This window comes from Nothoprocta perdicaria, unplaced genomic scaffold (assembly GCF_003342845.1).
Source record: "Nothoprocta perdicaria isolate Ctin4 unplaced genomic scaffold, notPer1 scaffold_48, whole genome shotgun sequence".
In the NCBI taxonomy this organism is placed as follows: domain Eukaryota; kingdom Metazoa; phylum Chordata; class Aves; order Tinamiformes; family Tinamidae; genus Nothoprocta; species Nothoprocta perdicaria.
In genome coordinates, this window is record NW_020455732.1 from 1,177,247 (window position 1) to 1,202,430 (window position 25,184).

At 39.6% G+C, this 25,184-nt stretch overlaps 1 protein-coding gene across 1 annotated transcript in view; it reads right to left on the reverse strand.

Annotated features, from left to right (window-relative positions):
* Positions 1-25,184, reverse strand: part of TRAPPC9 (trafficking protein particle complex 9) — a 374,540-nt gene that overhangs the window by 9,324 nt on the left and 340,032 nt on the right. The gene's annotated exons all lie outside the window — the stretch shown is intronic.

Sequence of the window (25,184 nt, forward strand, 5' to 3'; positions counted from 1 at the left end):
AATATATCCTCCTGTTAGGAGATGACCTTTCGGAGCAGGACGGGCACTGCCAGAATTTGCAATGTAATACATACATTAAAGTCCACATAAGAAGGAAAATTGGGATTTTAAAGTTATGCAGCAGTACTACAAGCTTGTTCACACTTTGCACTTTTAATTCATTCTTGGATTTCTATTTTTAACTTTATACCTTTTGCGGGTTTCTCTCCCTCCCTGGGATGGCAGAAGATGTAAAGCCTCTAAATTGGTTACTGCTGGGACAATGATAGCTGGAGTAATGTGTCCACTAACCTTGCCCATTTGCTTATACAGAACCAGAACATTTCATTACTAACACACTAGGAAATTGCTAGTCCAATTCCTCGCTCAGAAAGGTTCCCAGTTGTGCAGTATTACTGTATTTTTTTCAGATGAGGGTTATCTCCGATGCACTATTAATACAGCTACATTTCTATTTCACTACAGGTTCATGTTCAGAGATAAGAAAAAGCCCTGGGCACGTGTAAGAAAGCATGTTCCGTGTGAATACCTGCCCTCACAATCTCAGGCACCCGCAGGGAAGGCTTTTCCATCACTCATCCGCTTGCCTTGTGACATGCAGCATATTATTCCTCTGCTGACAGCACTGGATTTACATCAGTAATATCCGCATCTCCAAGAAAAGAGATTCTCCTTATGCCTCAGGTACTTCCAGGGGGGAACCATTTGGCACCAAAGTGATTTTTTTTAAACTTATTTTTTGTTTTGTTTTGTTGTTAGAAGAAAACCAACAAAATGAAGCATGTTGTTGCGATGCCCTTTGGCCTAGCAAATCGAACAAGCCTGGGCACAGCATCCCCAGTCAATAATCGAGAAGAAACAAGTTCAGAAAAGCACAAGAATTCCAGAGGCTGCTTCGACACAGATGAGCCGACCCAGGTGAAAAGCTGTCCTTGATCAGGGTCAAAGCACGTAGTCAAGTCCCAGGTAGGGGAGGCCCAACCGAGGAAGGATCCTTGGTGCTTGTGCTTGTGCTGCTGCTATGACTTTCCAAAATCCATCGTGATATCCCAGCCTGGACCAGTTCCATGCCACAACCTTGTCTCCCCAATGAGATGCTTAGTTTGTGATGATGGAAAGGAGAGGAAGCCATAATCACCACTGAATGGGCTGGAAATGCTGTTCTTGGGTTCTGCATTAAAATTATGGACTCTCTTGCCCCAAATCATCAAATTGGTTAATGTAGGATACAGAAGAATAAGAAAGAAAGGTAGCAGTCATTATTTGGGACACACTCGTATCTTAATTGCCTTGAATCATTTTAAACGCAGAAATAGCTGTGTGTGCTTCCATATAACCTTTATATTTCCCAGCCTCATGCCAAAACAGTCCAGTTGCTTCTTTCTGCAGTAATGAATTCATGAGTTTATATCAGTTTGTTTTCAAGCCTCTCTGCAAGGTGTGTGTGCGTGTATATATATATATATATACTTTTTTTTTTCTCATTTCTCTCGCCATGGGGTCTTAGACCTTTGAGAACTGCTAACTCCTCAGACCAGCCTGAACCCAGTGAGCTAAGTGGATGGATCTTTACTTTCCAAGAGCCTCATTGGAGCCTAGGAGCTTTACATTCGATCCTCTGCTGAAAGAATTATAAATGAGCCTTTTGCTCTCAGTTTCTACCTTTGCTTCTAATAACAGCAGGAAGCCTTGTTTCCCTATACTTTCATGTAGAAACAGAAAAGTCAGGCAAAGAGGAAGCAGTTAAGCCTGTTTTATCCCGATTAATTTTCTTTCATAATCCTAGAAAATAAATAAAATACATAAATTCAATTCTACGCAAACAGCAGTATATACATTACATGGAAAGAGCTCAAAGTGGAACAAGTGGCCATTGAGAACAATACGAAGGCCTGACGATTATCTCTTAATTAAAGGCTATATTTGTTTGTTTGTTTGTTTCTAGGTATTTTAATAAGCAAAGAGCTTCTTTTTTAATAAGCCAAAGTACTTTTCTCTCTCCTTTCCTCTCATTTTTCTGCACAAGGCCAAGGCCATTAAGCATCCGTATGGACCGACACCACTCTGATGGCCACTGGAGAAAGGAAAGCTATGATCTACAAACTCATGTTGGACGTCCGGACTGGAGGAAGTGCTGTATATTTAATCTTTGGGATGTTCTATGTGATTATTGATGGAAGAAAACTATTTCTACCCAACTTTGGGAGGCATATGATGAGGCTAAGAAATGCTGTTGAGATGGGACTTCAGGAGGCCTTGCTTTGTCATTCCTCTCCTGCATGATCCACAGCTTTCAAGATATGTGACCTCACTTTTTAGCTGTACAAAAGCAATTAATGACGTTATATGCTGTGCTGGTTGATACTACAAGAAACCTGAATAACCATTTCATAAAAATAATACATCAGAATTCAGGCTTTCAGTATCTCAAAACTCTCAAGAAAAGGGAACAAATGTTACCAAAGGCAAGACAGCCACTATTCCATGAGAAAAACACCCGCCAGGCACATTGCTGTCTACACCGCCCAAAGGAGTACCCTGGAAACAAATACCAAACACTATTAGCATTCGATGGGATTTATTCTGCTCATATTAACATTCAGCAAGTTCGTGCTGTTCTCTTAAGTTTCTGTCTAAGCACTGGCAACTCATTGCACCCTCTGCACATGCAGCACCCACAGCCATGGCTAATTGGTCTGCCTTGCACACAGCTGCCCTATCACCAATGTGAAAGTTCAGTTTGGGGAAAAAATACATATAAATGCTTTTTTTTTTCCCCCCCTCAGTCTAAATATATACTCCTTGTAGTGTCTACATCCTCGAGTCAGGCTTGGGCTGATTTACAAAAATAAGCTGCATAGGAAGATATGAAGATATGGTATTTCTGCATATCGTTACGATGGGAGATGGAGAATTTTCCTTTAGTGATTCAGTTTTATGCTGCAGGTGGGATCCCCAGCTGATGCTGACACACTGGTTTCCACCATTCACCACAACTGAGAACCTGGCTTGAGACTTCGAGCAAACACCCCTTGGAGACGTTGCTTTGCAGAGATGAGCGGGGTCAACAAAACTTAATGCAAGAGGGGCCCAGGGGAGTAAATACATCTCATGAGATAGATAAAACAGATCTTCAAGACTAGCAAAGCAAGTCCTGCTCAGCTGTTGTGGGATAGTTCGGGGAAATTTCAGTCAATCATCTATTTTTTATGCTGTTTGAATTGCTCAAAAATGCAAGTTTTCTTCCTCTCGATCTGCACATTGGGAGAAGGGGCGGCAATGAGAGACGGAGGGGAGAGGAAGAGCAGTAACACTGACTTCTCCAGATAAGATGCATCAGATGATACCTCCATGGAGGAAAGCCAAAGACTGAGAGCCCATGCCAGAGCTGCCACAGTGAAAGTCTCAGAATGATTCAGGTACTTTGTTTTCACCAAATCTAAAGTGCTGATTATCTGTCCGGGCCAGTTTTGCTTCTCACTGACCTAAGAGCGATCAACGGGCCAGCAACGCAGCCTGGAGTTTTTCTTCTGCTTGGTTGCAGGCTTCTTTGTTCAGGATTTTGTAAGGAACGTAGAATGCACAGAGAAGGTTGGAAGAATAAGTCTTTTAGAAACAGGTTGAACAATTAAGTTGAATTCTAGTTTTCTGCAATATACAAATGGAAGAAAGATTGAAATGGAGCAAAAACCTGCAGTATGGACAACTTCAGTTCACAGAAAAGTGGCTTCCACCAGTCTCGGACCAAGCAAGCATTTGGCCTCTTCTTCTATTGGGTGTCAGGTCAGCTTTAGCAATCTATTTTGGGGGAGCTTGCAGGTATTCTTGTAACACAAGACAATCTCTAATTTTTACTATTATTTTTTAAATGCACCTTCTCCAATAATTGACCTTAAACATTGTTCATTTCCCCTGTACCCACTTACTCCCTTTCATTTTCCAAACTGATTGCACAAGTTATTTACACGCAGAGAAACAAGGTTGGTGACATTTGCTTGTCCACTGCAAGGACTTGCAGCATTTTCAGAGCTCACAACATCCCTGCAGGAGATATTTCGATGAATATAAAAGCACTGTTCCTCCTTAGTCACATCAAGACAACACCGAACAAGTTTTTAATAACATGACAGCCTCCTATTTTTCTGTGTAAAGCCTCCTGCACGTGGTTTGGATCTGTTCCTGACATCAGACCTATGCACCCTGGGTTGGAGCAACATGGTCATGGTCATTCAGCTTTGTCTGGACAAAACACTGAGACATCTATCCCCCGCATAAAGTCATTACAGTCAACAGCAAACCCAGATACAGAGGTATACAGCTGTTCATTCAGGGATAAAGCAGGGAAACTTCAAGCAACTTTAACTCTGAAATCTTCAAGTGGATGGGACAAGTGAACATGAACGTGGACTATTTAAAGAGGCAACCGCTTTCACAGGACCTTGGAGCTGTCCAATTCATGGCAGGCTTCCCATCCCCAAGCAGTTCACAATTGAATTAAGGACACCTCGTTTGTTCCAAGAGTAATTAAAAAGAAAAACACATTTAAAATATAGTTCTAGCAACAATAAGCAATTAGTCTTCGATAATTGTCTGTGTCTTCCTACTTAATCACTCTGCTGCAGCAGCCAGTCTGCTGATGACAGATCCTGCCTGCTCCTGTTATTTTTCTGGCCCAATCACTGTGAGGTGGTGCCTGCTCTTAACCCTGCAATGCCAGTGAACAGAGCACACTGCAGTATCCCTTAGTGCCTCCCTCTCCTCAAAGGATTTTTTCAAACTCATTCATTCAGACTGCAGAAGCTCCTTCTTTCCCTCCTCATCAATATGGTCTTAATATCCTATTTTAATTCCCAAAGCTTTCCCGGGCAGAGATGTGACCAGCACCTCAACTCCATCGTGATATAGTGCTATAGTCTCTAATTAACCCTAAACACTAAACATAAACTAAAACCCTAAATGAGCTGAGAAACAGTGCACTAGCAGAGATGGTGCTTTGCTTTCCACTGTGTCTGAGCTCCTCTGTTACTTATTTTAGAATAGTCTTCAGTGGCAGAGTCCCACTTTGCTTAAATAATCTTATTTCTGAGCATAGGTTAGGCCCTTTTTCTGCAGATATCGTCAGCAGAAGGCTTCCCTCAAGTATCTGCTCCACAGCTAGAAGGTCTGGCTGGTACCCACAGTGCCTGTATTCCAAAAAACATTCACTATACCAGCTTTGCATGTTAGTGGGGTTACTGATAATTTCTAGAGCTGGTTTGTGGTCGCACTGCTTTTTTTTTTTTTTTTTTTTTTTTTTTTTTTTTTTAAGGAAAAATAGGGAAAAACTCAGCAAAAGTAATCTAGATAAGATAGTACAGGATAGGATAGGACAGGACAGGACAGATAGGATATATATAGGATAGATAGGATATATCTAGGATATATCATATAGTGCAATTTTGTACACCAGCAGCTTTATGAAAAAAAAAACACTTCAGATCATGAATAACACATGGCTCAAACAACAGCTTGCTGAAATAAAAAATTATGACTACTCCTCACTATTTGCGTAGTAAGACTTGAAACTTCCCCTCCTTCCTGCCATTCTGCAGTGAGGCAAGGACATGAACCTCCATCTCCACAGGGGGATTTTTAGAAGTCTCATGCAATCTTTGATAGGATTGCACCACACACAATCTACCTAACTAACTTACCATATCTCACTAGATAAAGCATTATCAAGCAGAGGCAGTATTTTCTGTATTACCTATTTAACAGCAGCATCCTGCTGCTCTGGACTCCTACATAGATAAGGAATCATACCTAGCAGATAGCTGGTTTTTTTTTTTTCAGTTCCTAGATAAATTATTCCTACATGTAGCATAATTGCTATATTTGAAGAGCATTTGGAGATTCTGTAGGATGAAATATGCTAGGCACTGTCTGAAGTAGGAAGGAAATTTATTGCAGAAGAGAGGAGAGATAAGACAGTAGATTTGCTGGCATCTCTAACCCAGTACATCTCTAAACTCAGATATTTACAGATTTAGTGGCAGAATGCTTTAAAAAAGTATATAAAAAAAAAAAAGTGGTACTGATTATTTATAAAATGATGGGTTGATGACTGGAGATGTTTTATCCATGCTTATATTGAAAAGAACCATAATATATTGGATTGGGTGTTTAGGCCACAGTAATTTTGTATATTTGTAGAGCAGCTGAGGCTTGCTACAAAATAATATATAGCCCCTATTAACAGGCAGGTAGATGATTTACCACATTTCAGTAACTGTGTAAATATGAGCACTAGGACACTGAGCCTCCTGGGCCTCCTTCAGCACAACCATGATTGAAACGCAATGAGCTGAGGTAAATGAGAGATATTAAATGACTCTGTTCGGGTACAAATGCTGTATCTCAGCACTTTACGTGCAGGGAAGGTGTGACATGTGATTACCAGACTACACACGGCTAATGTCTACAGACCAGAGTTGCTCAAAAGCAGAGGTCACTTACAGCACTTGTGCATTATACAAACCGTTAATGAAGTCTCTCTGAATTTCCGTCACAGAATATTTCAGTCTACTGAGTTGAAGTTTTTCTAGTTACCTGTGCATTGAGTTAAACTTTTACTGCTCCCTATATATATGCTTAGCTCTTTTCCCCACTCTTACATTAAGACAGGAGACAATCTAGGCTGCTACAACTCAAAAATTGTCAAGCCCTACTGCTCATCCCTGTGGTGCTACTACTTCTTAATTCTGATCTAATCCTAAAGCACCTATCATGACCTACGTAAAAATCCAATCTGAATCCACTTACTAAGACCAGAGTCACTTCTCACAGGATTAAGCCATGCCTGCACAGCTAAGAGGATTTCTGTCATATACTCAAGCCAAAACCAGAGCCCAGCTATCACTGCTAAGTAGATCTCTAGAGCTACTCCACAGAACAAAGCAGAACGCACAAGACCTGTTGGGTAGAATACTCCCAGATCATCCAAACCAGGACAGTAACTCAGTAACTGTTTGGATTACACACTGCATTACTAGACATGTGTTAGAAGGTTTGAATCATCAACTGTAATGAAATCCCATACCGGTCCTCTTTAGATAAGACACTTAAAGAACAATCAAACTCACTGAAAAGATTTTGACAATCACTGAAAAGAGCATGATATCTTTAAACCTGGAATGATCTACCTAAAAACAAATGTTGGCTTCTCTAAGATATTTCTGTCTATAATCTACCAGCTGCTAAAACTGAGTATGCTAAAAATTGAGTGCCCAAGTTTTCCCTGAAGTCCTTTCCTCTCTTTTATTAATTTAAGGAATAAAAATCAGAATCTTTCCTGCCAATCTTGGCTTTATCTTTGACTTCATCTCCTCTCATGACTCACACCTTCAGCCTGTGATTAAATCCTGACGCCATATCCTACAAACCTTCTCCAAATTTGACCTTTTCACTCTGCCCACATCTCCAAACCCTTGTCTAAGATCTAATCAAATTACAACCTTCACCAATTAAAAAAAAAAATCTGTTCATCTCCGGTCTTGACACATCCAAACTACTGCCTTTCTCGTCTACTGAAAAATCTTACTTTAGAGAACCTCTTGTAGGCCTATAATATCACTATATCCACTTGGCAGCCTCAAAGCCTGGGATTATGACTTAGTTCACATCCATATCCTTCTTTTCTCTCATAGAGCCCTATTTTCATGGTGTACTCTTTTCCCCTCTCCCCTACTAATTTGTTCTTGTTTATGGCATATGTATTCATATATCATATAAAGAACATATAGGTAGTATATCTACATATACATGCTTACATATATGTATATATTCCTAGATTATAAACTCATAGAGTTTATAATACTAATTATTGTATAATTATCAGTATACTATATGTATGTTCTTTAGAGCTTTGTTGTGCAATTTTTATGGTACCTAGACCCATCTGTGAGTCAGTACTGCAACAAAAATAGAAAGAATGAAACCATTTACCTTAAGTAAAGGCTTATGTATAGAAAATTGGAGACCATGAAGTAAGCATTATCTCAATTTTCCAAACGGGAAATCTGAGACCTCTTAGGAATGAGTTAAGCAATCCCGGGAAGAGTCATTGGGATTTTACACTCAGTGCAACTGAGCAAGTATAAATGCCTAACCTACACCAGGAGCAGGAGAAGCTCGCTTCTGGAGGTTATAGTAAAAAAAAATATTAGTTGTAAACCCTATGCTGTCTTGTCAGGGTACATTTCAATCCATTAGCTTTTTGTCACTGCCACCTCTTTACAAGAAGGAGTTTTACACTAAACCAAAGGCAGAAGTTGGGGATTTAAGATGTCCAGGGAGGAAGAGAAATGCTAGAAAGAAATCCAGCCTGAAGGAAAAAAAAAAATAAATTGAAATAAGAGTAATGCCATTTAAAGAAGTCTTTGATAAAAAGAGCCAAGAAATCCTTTCTTCCCCATCACTCTATCTTTAAGCACTGGAGGCTGCAAGCTTAGCTAAGTGCAGACAGGATGAATACTTTGGATTTAAATAAAACAACAAACGAAATGTATAAGCAAGGGGGAGAAACTGATCTTAGTAAAAAAAGCATAAAATCAAACTCTCTCTGCACTGGAGGCCACAAGTCATGCCTTGAGCTTCATCCATCAAGTGGCTCGACTATTCCTGCTGCTTCCTCTGCTTTGAGTTGTTCACTTGGATGGCCAAACCCTTCCTCACCCCACATCCACGAGCCTGTAGACCACTGCAAAATGGAGCCATGGCCAGGTGTCAAGTGTCTGTCCTTCTACCATCAGTATTTATAGGCCTGATGCAGTTTTACACAAATTCGTGTAGTGTGGCAGCTGGTAAGGTCTCTTTTCCAGAAATTATTGGTTCCTGGATTGATCCAAACCAAGCAATAACAAGTTGTCTGAGAATCTGTGTATGGTTCAGATCATGTATTTTGAGAATACATGTGTACATTAACATGCATCAGTGAAGAATTGAAGATAATTTATAAAGAGTTGAAAGTTGACAAAGTGGAAGCAAGCAGTCTTGAAAAGCTAACATATTATTAATGTAACGCTTATTTGAGGTGAACAGTCTACCCTGCAGTCTTAATACAAAAACTGAGGGTTAATGTTAAGAGGTCCTGGTTGCCACCTCAGTCGCAGAAGCAGCTCTTCAGCAATGGTTTTGGTAGGGCTACGTTCTAAAATATGCCCTGATGACACCTACATGATTCCTGCTGTCTGCTTGAGTAGAGCCATCAAAGTGGGGATACAGGCTATGCCACATAATTTGCCACCCTTATGTCCAAACTCATAATGGTTTTATGTAGCCTCATAATGTAAAATAAGAGATTAGAGAATATTTTTGTCTCAATCATTTCTAAACTGTTCAAAAATTTAAAAAGCATTTTCAGTGCAAGGGAAACGTTCACTGGAAATTTTATAGTCTAGCAAGACTTCGGGTATGCTCTTTCAGAAATATTTTGGAGGTAAGAAGAGAGTGAGGGCAAGCTTGTGACTTGGTTGGAAAGTATATAAAGGAAACAGTGACAGGTATTAGAAACTAGTCCCAAGAGCATTGATGGTTTCAGCAAGTACAAAACATTGGCGGTTAACCACTGTGTTCTGCAGGCTGTCTTTTTCCAGCATTAATTTGTGAAAAAGACTATCTTTCATCCACTTGCAAACCAAACAAAAGAACAAATTAAAAGAACTAAGCACACAAACCATGCTGGGCAATACAGTGTCATTGCCAAATGCTGCTGGCAATTTATATTCACATTGTTGCATCTGAACTGACCCAGAATTAACTATGGATGTCTTCTCCTGGAAAATTCTTTGAAACAAAGAATTTGCTCTTATCTATCAGTGATGTTACCATGGTTAGTGGCAACAGGGGAGGAGCATGAATTGCAACACTGCAGAAGAACATGATGACTGGGTAACACATTAAGAGAAAGCAGACTTTAAAGATTATTGAGTGACAAAAAGACTGAAATATCTTGAGTACTTGAGACATCATCTACAAGTATTATCATTGGTAAGAATTTGCTGTGAGGAAATTTTTTGCTCAAGCCTACTCACCAAGAATCTCTTAAGATCCTTTTTTGAGAAATGGCAAAGTGTAAAATGGCAATTTCGCCAATATTACTGACAAACACATTTTTTCCTTTTTTTTTTTTTTTTTTTTTTTTTTTTGGTTCCATAAGGTGTCACTAAGATTCCTAAGTCATATATAGCAGTAAGAGCACATGTTTACACTCTAATATTGTGGACTCATTATGAGATTTCATTACAGGGTCGGTCCACAAAATATCTCTGATCTTAAACAAAACTCAGACATAAGTTATACAAAGAGTCATCTTAGATACTGCTTTAAATTTGCCTCACTGAAAGGCAGCTGGACTACAGATGTTGCACAAGGAGTCCATCACCTGCTGACCTGACATCCAGATGTTGAGACATACCAAACTGTACAGTCAGCCTTTCAGTATACAGGGAAGTTAAGCTCTCCCTCTTATAAAGGTTCAACCAAAGTCTTTATGGCTAAGTTGCAGCAGTGTTAATGATAATTTCAGTTGTCTTTGACAAGTACACAAGCAATATATCCATAAATCACCGACAAATTACAAAAAATGGAAAGTTTTTCTTACATAGCAACATCAATTCCAGTTGTCCTGAACTATTCAAGTCACACAAGCACTCAACATCAGAATCCTTTCCCAAATTTACTTCTAGCACCATTTCTAAATTCCAGTGCATGGCTGCCTGACAGAAAGCTACTCTGAAACAGGAAAAGTTCATTCCTTCTTTTAGATGTGATTTATGTAAATATTACTATTTTCTCTCTAAAAGGTAAAATAAAAAATAGAATTGTTAATTACTTGAAAAATCAGTCAGGATTGATCAACTCTTACTTAAATTGTTTGTCCAAGTAAGCCAGTTTCTGCTGCAGTTTATTGCCTCCAAGACTTATTAACAATAATCTAAAAATAAACTTTTTGAAAGGGGGATGCTAGCTGGCATTGGGTACTTCCTCACATCAAAGAGGTACAGCCAGTAAAGGCTATCAGTAGATATACTAGCATTTACAATTTTATTTTACTTCTTAACATTTTGAAGTCCTGCAGAATGAACTTTTCCATCCCAGAGAATCTTGGTATGTCAAACAAGTATAACCTCTTTAATGAGCAAGTAGGATTAAAAAGGTCCAGAGATGAATGTGGAAAAACTTTATACTCCAATAACCTCTTTCCAACCCAGGAACACGTCTGTGGTTAAAAGACGTAAGCTATACTTAACTCTTCAGAGAGTCAAGATTAAGTAACCTGGCCAAGAATTCATGGGGACAATTTTAGATAAATTTCTCTCCTGCCTACTGTCTGACAGTTGAGAAAGGAAGGATCTTCCAGCTTTACCATACATAAGGCATTGCAATTAACGTGACCCTTACACTCCTGTATTGATTTGCCATTCTCGGCCTTCTGTGCTTATTTTAGATTTGGGTTTAGGACCTTGTTGAACTCATAATATGCATCTTTAACCTTTTCTATATCTACTGGGTTTATAGACTGATGTGATGTGAGTGTTTCTAGAATTACATGAACATGAATGATTACTCACTCCAGGCTTACAGGTTCATACAGAAGATGTTGCTAGCAAATAGTGTAATTGATTGATTATGTGTACAGTAACATAACACTTTCTGTGTCAGCTTCCTTCATTTATTGCCATACCCATCTGAGAACTGCTGGAGCATTTCAGACCTTAGGAAGTTTCAAATACCCCTTGTCCATTCCCTTCCACAGATCACTAAGTACAGAATTTCCTCCCAGGTTACTCCTGCCCTGAAAGGCTTCCCTCCTGTGACACTAACAGTTTTTTCTATTTTCTTTTTCTTTTTCTTTTAATGCCTAAAAGTACTAGTGCTAGTTATAACTGCAATATTTCTACTTGACACAGAGATGGAAAAAAACCTGTGTTTGATCAGCCAGCCTTTCTGCTGCCAGTGTAGGAGTATTTCATGCACATATTGCGCATTGTGAATCCATGGAATCACATAAACAATAATAAATCTAAATATTTGAAAGACAGCATGGTAAAGTCACTTGGAAAATCCATCCCAGATCTATGTGAGGCTCATTTCCTCATAATCCACTGAAACATTAAACAAATCTGAGCAACAGTTTACCTTACCTACACTTATAAGCTAACAAAATGGTCATAAATACTTGAACATTGCATGAGAATATGCATTGTCTGGGGCTGGGAACCGTAATCTCCTCTTGAACCATTTGCAAGAAGGGCTTTTCATTGCTTGGCCACAGTACGAAGGGCCATCAAATCCAGTAAAAGCCATTTCCCTTACTGAACACTTGACAAGCCCTGGGTGGGAAAATATATATATATATATATGACAACAACTTCGGGAGCCTGGATAACCACGTGCCATCTTTGGCACTTGCAACTGAACGATTTCTGCTGGACAGTCACATGGATGATCTTTCTATTGAGATTTCCAAGATGGAACGATAGAGATGTTAATTAATAAATAGCTCAGATTTGTCTGCAGGTTGATAACGCTAGAGAGCAGAACCAGTATTATGATTGTTGCTTTTTGAGTTACCAGGTGCCCTTGCAAGAAAGAGAACAGTAGTAAAGACGATAATTGTGGTTATATGAAATGAGTCCTAATAGTTCCAAAATGGTTAACTTTTACATAAAGACCACTTAAGTTGGGAGAAATGAGTTCTCTTTCACCACAGACACCAGGCTGTTAATAAGGTAGAACAGAAGGCTTTAATGGATTTTAACTTAAGTGACAAAACAGCCTAGTTTCATCTCTTGTGCTATCATTTTGAACATGCTACACTTGCTTTAGATCCTCTCCCTGACTGCATATTGCCCACTGAAAAAACAGTTCTAGCTGCTACTTCTAATGGTCCCTTACAGCTGTGACCCCATCTCCACCCATGAGAGCTTCTAAGAAACTCAGTCTTCTGCATTTTTCATACAAAAATGCTATTAACTATGATAGCAAGTACTCTTACTAGCTCTGTGGGTAGCAAAGCAGAGAACAGCTATGGCACTCATCTCCCAAACAGGTGAAGAGAGGAGAAAAATCAGAGTTCTAGTGACTTCCTGGCTTCTGTTGGAAAAGGTTGTTTCAATGTGTATTCAAATATAACACACTTTCTTCTGCAGTGCTTTCCAGTTCCACTTAAGGATCTGGATAAAATAAAGATGACGAAATTTAGACTGAAAATGGAATTAATTTCCAACTATAAATCCAAGATTGCTCCATGTAAAGTAGGTTTTCTAATTTATCTAGTCTAGATAAAACTGTTCAAAGCAACAAGGCTTTCAACATTTCCTTTAGGAAATAACTCCACAGTCCAATAGATCTTGCTATCAAGGCTTCTTAAGTCTTGTTCTAAATGTTCTCCTCTTCAATTAATCCTATTACCCTTAATTATAGTCTATATTCTAGCCTCAGAATAATTCCAGTCCTATAGGGGGTTTGCAGCTTTCAGACACCTCCAGCCTCCATTACCCTGGCACAGGAAAACATTATAAAAACATACTAAATTAATATTGTCAGAACAAAAAGATAAAAACAGTGAAAGCCAGATAATTTAAAAAATAAAAATAAAACAGCTTAAAAAAGGAGAAGGCCTATTAGATTACTGAATGTGTCCCTGAATACAGGATGTCTTAGATTAATCGGATATTAAATGTGATCTAAAGCAAAAGGTCAAGAATAATCTTGCATATATTCTTTAATTTAGAATTTCCTGGGCTTTATGCAGTATGTATCAAAAGGTTACCTGAAGGTGTGTTAGTTTTTGTTCTTCAAAAAAGAAAATAACCGATTTTTGAGTAAAATGATGGGATTTGTCCTACATTAAACTTATCTCTGGCATGAAGATCAGACAGGACTTAACTCAAGTACCTGTCAAGCCTGTGCCTTCTTCAAACTGAATATTCCTGTGATTGTCTGCAGTCAGGGGCAACTGCTACATCCAAGCCATTTAAGCTACAACTTCAACAAAAACACACGGGAATGTATCAGTGGAAGAAAATTGGATTGTGTTCCAATAATGCGGATGCCAACCAGTCTTGCCCGGAAAAAAAAAAAAAAATTAATTTTCGTAATACTCTAACTCTTATAAAAACTGTGTTACAGGCAATACTATTTCAAGGTATCAGAAGAGAAATGGTCTAAATGAAACAACAATACATCACAATCTCAAATAAACAACTTTCTGAGGACTTAGGTAAAGGGAATATAAACTTAAAGAACTATTCCACAAAGTGGAGTGTGCAATCACCAAGGCGACTACTTCATCTAATCTTGGCTTGGACTTTCTGTGTGGTTAGATCTGCATTTGCTGAAGATGGAAGTTGTTTCATTTCTTCAACATAAGATTCTCAAGAACAGAAAACTTGTTTCCAAACTTTTTAAAACCAAAAAATCACTGTTAAACTTAAAAATAACTAACAGCCTGCAGTCTGTTACAGTCTGCACTTACTTTTAACCATTTGGCATGATGGTCAAAGATTTGCTTTGAAATTATCAGCCAACTCAGTCTAGTATGAACTCTTTCTTCATATGATTCAACAAAAGTCTACATTTGGATCAAGTAAAGGTCATTTTGCTTCAGTCTCCTTCAGTAGCGTTTTCTGTCATTAAGATAGTAGATCACACTCACAGGTAGGAGAGGAGAAGCTGACTGTTCATGTCTTTATCTTCTTTGTTTTTGCTTGTTTTCCAGGAAATGGTCATGTATTTATTGCATTTATTACATGCATTTATTAAGGAAGACCTTAAATCATCCTTAATAAAACCACTAGTCATGTCCTCCCTGTATGTGGCTCTGGCTCCACATAGTCATGTTTGCATGTTACATGAAGGTACATCAAGTAGTTCAAGTACCTAAGTAGGAAATGCATTGCTGCAAGGGGGTACAGAGGTGTTCCTTCACCCTTTAATGGCACAGGAGTGCACAGCAGATGGCAAAGGGAGGACTTGAATCCATACGGCATCTAGGAGGTCCATCTCTGATCAGACATCTTATTCATATCTTCTAAATACAGAAGTGGAAGAGAAGCTCTTTACAGAAATAGTGGGGCAAAGGGTATATTTCCTCCCCTCTCCATGTTGTCAGATAAAGGGTAGCTCTGACACCATTTCTGGTGTTGGCCATCAGCCTTAATCCTGCTGTTGGGGTATCCTCACTATTGATGATAAATTACTCCTAAAAGTTGACCACAGCATTCACTGAATGAGAGTGAAAAAATGAAAGAAAGCACTACACTGAACATGTCCAGGACTTCTCTGTTGCTCATAAATTTCTCCAAATTAACATCTCAAATGTCCTTCATCTGCCTCAACAAACCACCTATGTTTTCAAGTCTTTACCTGAGCCTCACCTATACAAAAGGTATTTTAGCTCAGTAAGCACAATTTACTATATGCAAAACAGGAACCTGATGAGATATGGTTCTCTAGATCTCCTCATTTTTTTGCCATATTTCAGGGACTGGAAGAAAATGCCATCACTTTACTTCCAAGGTAGGGTTTTTTTTTTTTTTTTTTTTTTTTGCCATTACGCTTTAAACACTGCTCCTAACCCTCAGGTGTCCTCAAAGAGCTGCAGTGAAAAACTCTGGTTCCTCAAACATGAACTGTACAACTCAATTAGTGAAATCAGAAGGCAACTTGCATCCTTGGACAGTGTCTCTGAAATCACACCCTGAATGCTGCCTGATCTAATTAGGAAGCACTCAGCATCTCTGTGGCAATTAGTAAAGAAAATAATTATGACGTGACCACTCTCTTCCTTCAGATGGAAAGGCAACAGAAAATGACAGGAAACATGACTTAGCCAGGAGTTAATAAAACAGCCTTTGGCAATAGACAAGACAAACATTGATTCCTGGAGATGCTGGTATGCTTCTCTTGACTGGAAAAAGAAGTAGTAGCACATTGCAAGCTAAAGACTGATGGAAAAAGTAGCTTCATCATCCTGTCATTGGCAGGCCACAGACCCCCCCCAATAAAGCACAACTCATGCTTGCAAACAGCAGACAAAAAGGGTTTATTTTAAGAAACAAACCTGCAAATAGTGCTATATTACAGGTCATGCCTGACCTACCACCACATTTGCCCTCAAGAGATACTAACCAACCATGCATTAACAACACCACTCCGATTAATGGAGTGGAATCAAGTTTATTTCAACGTAGAAACCAATTTCAACCACTGAAAATACTTTAAGGTATTGGAGTTAGTCCAATGTCTTTAATAGACAGATAGAAAGTGATACTCTAGTCTCACACCAACCTCACCACCAATTTACTGCAAGGATTTAATAAGATGACTTAACCTTACTGCCTTGATTTACTGATGAGCACAATACAAAAAAAAAAAAACTCTAGAGCAATGAAAATACGGCAGACACTTTACAAAACAATGAACGAGATCAGGATGGCACTTATGTAACACAGAGGTGCGAGCCTTAATTAATGTTTATAAAGTGCTTGAAGAACTTGAGAGAGCTGGTGCTGAGGGAATACAAAGTATCATTACATTTATTTTGCAAAGAGGCATGAATATGTGATTATAATTTTATTACCCACGCAGATTTATACAGAGGGTTTCAGCACAAAGGAATTTCAACTTTTTGACAGTTTTTCTGTAGCACAAGTTCATTATCTGAGCAGTGGCTCAGACGTAAGGTATTTAATAAGTTGTTCTTAAGATCAAATGTGAAATCACACCCCAAACTTCACCAACTTAAAGCAATGTATGAGCAAAAACTATGCAGGAAAAACTGTTTTAAAAGTTAGCATGGCTACATGAATTTTACAGCATTATACAATCTGAGTATTTTCAGAGAATTCATTTACAGCTACAATTTCCCCTCTATTCTGATTATCTTGACATTTTCTAATCATAAGAGTTATAAATTTTAAAATGATATGGCAGGCTGCTAGGCTGTGAATTCACCTTCCTAGAGTCAAGTTACTTTTTTTATTAAATGTTAAATTGCTTTACACTAGAAGGAGAATGATATTTTGGTTAATTAATTATTTATTTTGTGTGTGTGTATGTATATGCTTTGAATGCTGCCACAGATTCCTCCTCATAGTACAGTGGTCTGAGTGACAGCAGAGAATATTCCTGGATAAATATTGACCAAAGATGTCAGTTCTGTCTTTTACCATTGAGACAAATTATTTAATGCAAAATTATAGCACCCTTTTTTAGTATGACTTTTCGTAAGAGTTCGAAGTTTAAAAATTTAAGACTAGCTTAGAATTTCTATAGATCTTTTTTTTCCCTGAAGAGCTCTAACATTTTTACAAATTACAGAAATGTTCTAGAATTTGTCTGGGAAGATACAGTTGTATGAAGTTTTAGCTGCTCAACCCAAATTTCTGGAAATACGCTTTGTAAAATTATGGTTGCATTTCAGAATATTTCAGAATATTTCAGAATATTTAAGGTTGGAAGGGACCTCTACAGATCATCTAGTCCAACCTTCCTGCTCAAACAGGCACACCTAGAGCATGTGGCACAGGGTGGCATCCAGGCGGGTTTTGAAGACCTCCAGAGTAGGAGACTCCACAACCTCCCTGGGCAGCCTGTTCCACTGCTCTGTTACCCTAACAGTAAAGAAGTTGCTCCTCACCTGGAGACGGAACTTCTTGTGCTTCAGTTTGTGGCCATTACCCCTCGTCCTATCGCTGGCCACCAGTGAAAACAGCCTGTCCCCTTCCTCCCTGCATTCTCCCTTCCTGAACTTATACATATTAATCATATCCCCTCTGAGCCGCCTCTTCTCCAGAGAAAACAGGCCCAGCTCGCTCAGCCTCTCTTCATACGAGAGATGTTCCATTCCCTTAATCATCCTGGTTGCCCTTCTCTGGACCCTCTCGAGAAGCTCCACGTCCCTCCTATACTGGGGTGCCCAGAACTGCACACAGTACTCCAGGTGCGGCCTCACCAGAGCTGAGTAGAGGGGCAGAATCACCTCCCTTGACCTGCTGGCAACGCTCCTCCTGATGCAGGCCAGGATGCCATTGGCCTTCTTGGCCACGAGGACACACTGCTGACTCATGGTTAACTTAGTGTCAACCAGGACTCCCAGGTCCCTCTCCGTGGAGGTGCTTTCCAGCAGGTCATATTCTTAGTCAAGGTTTTTTATCCAAATATCACCTACATTCTCTTTACAGAGTAGTTTGATTCCCAGAATCAGAAGAAAGATTTCCTCCTAAAAACAGTGTGAAGTCTATTACAGCTGTGACTGAGGCCAGAAGAGCCTCTTGCCTCAGGACACCATCAACTGCACCGAAAGCAACGTGAAGAGATTCAAAATAAGAGTTAAATGGACAAACATGGAGATCTTTTAATGTAACCCACTTTGGATGGGGAACAGCAAAGAGAAGTTTCATATAATTTTGCCAGTGAAATTTCTTGCCTTTGGCCAGTCTATAGTTCATTTGATCCTAAGAGATATTCATTAACTAGTAACTGAAAGGCAGCAAGGGCCTGGACAGCAGTGACATTCCTAACTGGTATTCTAGCAGCACTGCATTAAGGCCAGTACTTCCAAAATCAAGGTAAGAAGTTCATTTTTCAGTCTTGCTCCTTAGCTTTGTGGGCTGGAGGGATACAATTGCACAGCTCATGTACTGGATGAGGCCTTGCAGAACTTCTCTGTTTTAACAAATACAATCTGAAAGATGAAAAAAAGATGAACTCATCAAGGCAAAAGGATTTTCAAACTACAAATGAGCTACAGCTTTGAATCCTCTAACAACTGCTTGCCTCCCAAGAGGGAACGTGATCACTATTACCCTAGCTGCACAGACATGAATTTATATTTGAAGCTCAGTTTAACCCTCAAAAGGGTGTATTTGTGTTTGCTGAAGGTCTTATTCTTTCTTTCTGCTCAAAAGACTAGCAAAGAAGATGAAGATGTGAGGTGGATAACCAGCACTGATGTCTCCAACTTCTGTTCAGAGGACAGCATTTGGGAAATCTGCAGTGAATATCAGCTGACAGCTTAAGCTAAGATTGACAGACTGATTTCAATGCTGTGAGTCATGCATATCAGAAAAAAAAAAGAAAGAAAAAGAAGAAAAAACACACACATCTGAAATATTCTTTCTCAGTGAATCCTGGGTTTAGTCAGATTGACCTACAGCCACTTTAGAAAACCAAATTTTACTCATCCAGATATCTCCCCAAATCTCTTCTAAAAGTAACCTAAGAATTCTGTATTCTCATAGATAATTCTTCCTTGTTTGTGGCTCTTGTTCTCCCTGCCCACATTCACAGTGACCAAGCTTTTTGTTTAGCCACATACAGAATTTCTCTCAAACACACCTATCTATCTCAAAAAGTAAACAGTAAGAGAGAAGGAAAACAGACTGTCAATTTTGCCTCTGCAGCAGAGCTACTCTGAATGAATTCCCTACTATATTTAACTCATACTGAAAAGCTCTGATAGCAACAGCACTGCAAGACCTTCACAGGGACCAAGGGATGGTGACCAAATGGTTATAGACACAAGATGCTCAAAAACAATGTCTGCAGTAATCAGATCATATCATTCTGTACTGTAATACAAACACCATGTCTTAGACAAATAGAAGAAAAGAACCGTTTTTCCTTATTTTTGCTAAACATAGTGTCCTAGAAACAGAACCACATCCCTTGAAACTCACTGGAAGGCTTATGCCAGAGAAGCCTCACAAAGCAGGTACAACTCCAAGGCTGTGTTGCACTGCAAAAACAGCCTCCTCACTTTTAATTCTGCAGTGAGGAGAAGGTGGCTTAGAAATACATCCACTTATTTCTGCTCTTAGCAATTTAAAAAGCTCTAAGCAGAGAAAGGAGGATGTTGGGTAATACGAGTAATATCCTCTTATGCATATGAGCAACCAGCAAAATAAAGCACTAGGACATACATTGAGCATCAAGCGAGTATGCTTGGATTCCTTGGTTGTAACATTACAGGCATAACACTTAGTCCTGACTTTGAATGTATAAATTTTACAGAAAGCATGGAAATATTTTACTATGCAATAACTGCAAGGATAGCTTTGTAGTAAGACTTAAAGAGCTTTACAGGAAGGTTAGGATCATTAGCCCTACTTAGGGATGAGAAACAGACACGGAGAGGAGAAAATTCCATTTTAGGCCAAGGATAGAGGTGCACATAGGCCTCCAATCTCCCCAGCCCCATCCAGGGTGCTGCAATATCTAACCAATTCATTTTCAGCACACACAATAAATAATAATTTCCAAGCTTCACAAAAGAAACTTTACTGCAGTCAGGCAAAACAATATCATTCAGTTTTCTACAGAAGGGTGCCACCTTTTCTGGTTTGTTTTCTCTCCATTCATTGCTTATTCCCTTTCAACAGCCTCATCACTCCTTTGAAGCTGCTTTCTGTTGCTCACACCAGCATTAGATGCACTGAAGATTCCTCTCCCTCTATCAGTGGGGAAAGGTGGGCTGTGGTAGAGCTGCTTGGATAGCAGGCTTAGAACATTATTTGATATGTCTCTGAAAACAGCTGCCGTCTTGTAGTGTACTCATTTTTATGGCTAACTTTCAAAGCAATACAATGATAAATAATAATGGATTTTCTAGGAATCAGCCAAGTGGAGAAAAGGAAATATATTCCCTGCACAAGCCAGACTTCATGAAATAAGGCTGACAAGAAGAAAAAGCAAAAGAGATGAAATCTTGCAGTCAAGGTGACAAAAAAAAAGCAGCAGAGGAGGCACAAAAGTAGAGACCCTGAAATTATCTTGCAAACGAAGGCCAAGGAGGCATGAACACAGACTAGAGGTAGAAGGTGATAAGCCCCTTCCGGTGACAAATTAGTGCCGGAATGAAAAATGAGCAGGCAAGAAAGGAGACCTTGCCAGTCTTTGCTTCAACACGGGAATAGATCTTGCATGCTGGAAAAATAAGAGAGGACAGAGAGGCTGGAGGATGAGTCACTATTTACACAGGAGCAATTTGCACGCGGGTGCAGGGGGAACGAGGCAAGCAGCTCCACAACGAGCAGCCAACTGGCACAAGGCTAAGGGCACCGGCCAAAACCACAGTACCCAGTTCTGCATCACTTCTTTGCCACGAGTGATCCTGAGCCCCCCAGGCACAATGCGGGGACAGACCCCTCTTTTGGCACAGCGCAAGAGATATATATTAATATATAAGGCAACTGTAAACCACCTGTTATGGTATATGCTATAACAGCTGCCCCAGTCAATGCTTTGGCCATGTAATCTGCTACCCAATATGCTTTCATCCAACAGCAGATATATGGTACACGTTACTGAGAGACTGTTTCTGGGGATGCCTTCAGTGTAAAAAGATCCCTTTCTTCAGTTAACTAAGTTTGCTTCATAACCACTTGAGTTTCTTTATCACCATTTCTGCTTTAACAAAAAAAAAAAAAAAATTTTTCCTGTGTTCTCTGAGTGGTCAGTAACTCTGTGCTCTAAGCCTACCTGTGCTAAGCTCTGCTCAGTCATGCACATTGTATTCATTATTGGAACTAAACAATTAACAAGCGATGATTTCATGTGCTATTGAAATACATGAACTAGTTCTTTTATGCTGCTCTTGTCTGCAGAATATAGCAAGGAGCCATTCAAGGTTTCTACAAAGCATCAATTCACAAGGAAAACACAAATTCTGACTACAAGCCTCTGAAATGTTAACCTTCATCCAGTCTGAGTTCAAATCCAGATGTTTGCCATGCAACCACTGCCTGATCATTATTATTGGGCTTTTTTCCCTCCCCACAGCAAGGACATCACATCACTTGATCTTTACAAATTGCACCAAAATCCTTTGTCCTAATTCTTCTTTGGAAGATTTCCATTTCTTACCAAAAGCAGATTACAGTGTACTGATATTTGCAGTTAAAGAGAGTACATGGCTCAAGTAGCTGTTATTTATCCATCTGACATTTTTAAAAATACAGTTGGGATACCTACAGAGCTTCCACAAAGCTTCAGTGAAGTCTAAACCCACACTTAGTTTCTGTTCCCTGTAATCTGCAGGTCAACCTTGTGATTTCTTTTATTGCCAATAATTAACGAATTCAAGGTGGATTATATCACTCATGAAAATTTACAGAGCTCTAAGTAAATAGGCCCTGGAAGAGCTGTGCTGCAAACCATTCCCATTTGTCTCTTTAAGCACACTGCAAGTCCATCACCAGAAATCAGGCTCCTTGATTCACACTGTTGTGTGCTGCTTGGTCAATGGAAAGGAAGAGAAGGAAGGTGGTTTCTTATCAAAGAAACATCAAACAAATGCTCTGTTGCAGAGAGCTCCCAGCCTGGCATCCACAGCCAGGGTGCCGTTCCTCTTCTGACACTGCAGGTCTGCAAAGGGAATAGGAACCAACCTCCTGGTGCCAGGAGTCACAAGCTTCCCATCTTCACTAGCCTCTTCATTTCCCAAACCAACAAGCAAAGACTTTGTCTGCCCCTTTCAGTAAAGTTGTAGTTTCAGACTCTTATACCTTGAAGGTCTTGGAGATAATTCAGCCAGACTCTTTTTTGCTATCATCATTTCACTGCAGTCTGCTGACCTCCTCCTCCATCTGCTTTGCTTGATGACATGAAAGCTCTACCAGCACCTACCTCCTGCAGGCACCACAAGAATCCCATGCCCACAGGGCTGTTACCCTTGCAAGAAGTCATAGCCTCCTGCAGCTGTCCTTTCCCAACAAGAATGTTGGGATGATGTTCCTCAAAGCATTTCCAAGACTCCTCTGACACTGCCAGAAGGAGTTCCCAGAAGTGGCTACATTCACCTTATCAGATTACTACAGTCCCGATGAATGCCATGAACCTAGGTATCTTGTGCTCAAAACATTTATTTTTGTAGAAGCATGGAGCAAACACAACTTTACAGATGAATAATATGCAAGGTCTTAAGCAGAACTTCTTGGGTTCCAATGCGATACAGTTGCTAAATCCCAACCCCTCACTGACCCAAATGGCAAGCATTTAATGGAAAATATTGTAAATCTCAAAGTCTTTTTTTACAACATCCAGTCTCCTTGATGCTTTCATTTTACTTTGCAACCAACAGCCACTACAATACTTTACGGAAAAATAAACTGGATATAGGAGAAATACCAAAACATTAAGTTTGCAGTTTTGATATTACTTAAAACCCAACTCTAAAATGCAAACTGGTAAACATTAAGGGAACACTGTGACAGGCATTAAACAGGGCATTAAATAAATTCGGTAAATGAGGAGAGTGCCATAAAGAGGCACAGCAGCTACTTATTTAAATGCACATTATGGCTGCTATCAACCACTCTTAGAACAACAAAGTCCTGCTTCAAAACTCCGCTAGAGAGGAGAGTGTATCCACTTATCACGAAACACAAAATGCTGGCAGATAGACAATTGATTTTTGTTCTTTAATGCTGACATAAGGTAAGATACTTTATCATTTGTTTGGAGAGTAAGCACTCGTAGGTGTTCTTGTAGCAATAGCTGTTATTCTTCAAAGACTATAGGAAAAAAAAAGTAGAGATCAATGTATTGCAGGTCTACTGTTATAAATTTCTGTAGGAAGTGCAGAAAATCTAATTCCCATCCCCATTTATAACTGAAAAAGTAATTCCAGCAGTACTGGAACTAATTGATCTTGGTTCCCTATGACTTCTTGTTCTTGTTCTGAATTGAACAAGCATCAGCTTCTCTAGTCTTGTGAAGAGGAAGCTAAGGTGGGGATCTCATCACAGTTTCCCACTACCTAAGGGGAAATCATAAAGACAAGGGAGTCAAGTTCTTCTTACTCGTGGCACAGGAGGAATAAGGGTAAATGGCCACAAGTGGCTATCCTGGAGATTCAGACTAGGCACTAGGAAAAGACATCACTTGGAGACAAATGCAGTGCTGTTGAATCTCCCCCTTGGAGGTTCTCAAGACTCAGACAGACCAAGCTAATCTGGTCTAGTATCTTGGTTCTTTGAGCAAGCAGTTGGACTAGAGCCTCTTCGAATGGACACAGCTGAGTTCTGTGGTGAGGATTTGCTGGTGCCTAAAGAGGTCCATGCCCAAACTGCAGTCTGCTCGTTAGAGCTTTTCCCTCATTTAAAATCTCTCTCCTCTCCCCCATATTTCACAGATTCACAGGAATTTCATTAGCACTGATCTCCCTACCTCTCTATCAAAAAAAAAAAAAAAAAAAAAAAAAAGGTGAACAAATTAAAAAGACATTGCGGGAAGATATAGGGAGAGAAGACAACTAGAGAAAAACATAAACACACACTGTTTCTCTTGCTACAAAGACAGTAATCACACACTTTTTTCTTTCTAATGGGAAACTACAGTAAAAAGTATTTTGGGTTTTGCTTCCACACCACTACGTCAAAAAATAGGACACCACAGGCCAGTGCATGTGTGAATTCTTGTCCTTTTCAGTATGTTCTTAAACACAAAATCTCCATTTATCTTCCCAACACACTTAAGAGTCTTATTTTCCAGCATACTCCTTTTTCTGAGACACATGGTGCCAACACAGCCAGACATAACTCCAGACGAAGCAGACAACTGTTCTGACCTGGTATTGTAATTCCTGCATTCTGGCTCTCGCATAACGTTTACATCCATGACCTAATTTGCAAATCCAGCTGAGGATATAGGCCAAGACAGAGCAGATGGAACATCATGTTATGACCTCCTCGTGGTATTTCTCCTAATGCGTTGACTGAGTCAAGAAGACGAGTTACAATGTTGGGCCCGCCAAGATGTTAAAGCAGAAATCAAACCTCGCATATAAAACTGCTGAGTAAAAGATGTATTTTGCATCACAGATATCAACATTTCCAGGCATTGAGTTGAGGGGGAAGAATTTACTTACCCATGTTAGAAAGTTATGTAGGAGAGAATCTGAAAGTCTTTCTTAATGCTACACATAAGTAATTCCTTGTCACAATTACTAGCAAACACAGTGTAGAGCCATAGACCATGTGAATCCGTGTCTGAAATGCCAGCTGTTACATAAGTTGAGTTGAGAAAAGATGGTGCTGACTTGCCGTGAAGAGATTAGCTGTCCATCGTAAACTCCCCGCCAGGGATATTGGCCTACCAGCAGCTCATCCTGACTGCTCTCTCCAGACACATGGAGGAGA